Genomic DNA, 2,000 nt, shown 5'->3' on the forward strand with positions numbered 1-2,000 from the left:
TTATTTTTGGTCATTTTAGTGAGTTTTTCAGTATATAACCCTGTTACATGTAATTTTAAAAAGCACGCTTGCTTCTTGCCTTGTCTTCTTGCCAGAAGCTGCCACCCCTCACATCTTAGCACCTCTGGCTCTATCTCCATCCAGCCCATTTGTCTGGCTGGCTCTGCTAACCTGCCCAACAACTGTCCCTCCTGATAATATCTGGAGCTACTTTTCCACTGACCTATCACCCCTGCAGCCCTCAGATAACACAACTGTTACACTAATAATAAATATCCTGCCCCATCATCATTAGCCTCCACAGCTGCCTTCAGAGACTACAAACTATCAGTCCCAGGGACCAAATGTCTGTCCTTCCTATTGGTTCCAACCCCTGGTCCAAATTCCCTATCCTTTCTCTGCCCCCTTCTCTTCATGTCCAGCTTGGAAATCTCACCTTATCCTTGGCCCAGAGATTGGCTTCTGCTATCTTTATTGATCCAATCAAGAAACAAGTAGGGAACTAAATTTTTGTGATTAGCTCCTCCCCCTACATAAACCATTGGAAAAGCAAATATTAATTGCATATATCTGAAAGAAAGCTCTAAGTTTTCCAAACTTAGCCTTTTTAAAATTTTCCATCACTACCATCATCCTCACAACTGCCATCTGTAAATCAATTGATAACATTGTCTCAAAGAAGAGCAACAGTCTAAGACCTATTGATAGCTTAGTCCCTAAAGTTATATACACAGTATATGCACAGGGCTCAGGGAAAGTGTGTCAGATGCATTTTTTCAGAAAGAATTACACCTTGGACCTCAGAAATCTAATGCCTGATCATTATACCTTCTCAGTCATTCCTGTCTACAGATCTAGGTCCTTATCTAAGAAGTATCCTGCTTATGAATATGTAAATTACTTGCATCTGGTTGTAAATGCAGGGATGTCCACACCCCCAAACAAATATCATATAAGTGTCCTCTCCACAGTCCCTGAACACATCTACTCTAACCATGGAAGAGAGCTGCATTTTTCTCTTCCTCCTGTCAGTAACTGCAGGTAAGAGGCCTGAAGTTTTCCAAATTGAAGAAGAGAGTGGGACTGGGGTGACAATAACATCCACCCTCCCTTTCTATCCACAGGTGTCCACTCCCAGAGTCAGCTACAGCAATCTGGAGCTGAGCTGGTGAGGCCTGGGGCTTCAGTGAAGTTGCCCTGCAAGGCTTCTGGCTACACATTCACTGACTATCGAATGCACTGGGTAAAGCAGAATTTTGAGCAAGTCCTGGAATGGATTGGATCTATTGATCCTGGAAGTGGTTATACTGAATACAATGAGAAGTTCAAGAGCAAGGCCACATTGACTGCAGACAAATCCTCCAGCACAGCCTACATGGAGCTCATCAGTATGACCTCTGAGGACACTTCGGTCTATTACTGTACAAGACACAGTGTTGTAACCACATCCTGAGTGTGTCAAAAACCCTAAAGGTGCAGGAAGCTGCTCTGGGACTAAAACGACATAAAAGTTTGACCTGAAGACTTATGTAAGAATAATCATCTTGGGCATCCATTTCTCTGCCTCTTCCTCATAGTCCTATAGTACCTTTGTGAACTTTGTAAAACAACATCTAATAATAAAGTGATGTTCATTCAGGATAAACCAACAGTACACTGTACCTTGTCCATGTCTTCATTAGTGCCTACCTTTATTGACATGTTTCTTCTTTCATAAAACAATAAAAAAAGAAAACCATATGATGCGTGATAAAAATATATCTTGAGGCTGAGTAGTGGGAGATTTTATTGAAATGACTGGGAATGAAGTATAGTAGAAATTTGACCTGTAAAATCCAAATCAACAAGCTGAAGGCAAACAGAAACACCTTTCCTGGTCTTAAGTATTAAGTGAAGCCAGGTGTGTTATTAACCCTGGCTGTGTGTTCCAGCACAAGTTTCATTCTCTTAGAATCTAAGAGAAGTTTATATCAGAATGCACACTCATGTAAGTATAATTC

General features: G+C 41.2%; 1 pseudogene; it reads left to right on the plus strand.

Moving 5' to 3' along the window:
* Positions 1 to 995: 995 nt before the first annotated feature.
* LOC143437167 (Ig heavy chain V region 1-72 pseudogene) lies at positions 996 to 1,453 on the plus strand (annotated as a pseudogene).
* Positions 1,454 to 2,000: the final 547 nt, after the last annotated feature.

Source organism: Arvicanthis niloticus, chromosome 23 (assembly GCF_011762505.2).
Source record: "Arvicanthis niloticus isolate mArvNil1 chromosome 23, mArvNil1.pat.X, whole genome shotgun sequence".
Taxonomy (NCBI): Eukaryota; Metazoa; Chordata; class Mammalia; order Rodentia; family Muridae; genus Arvicanthis; species Arvicanthis niloticus.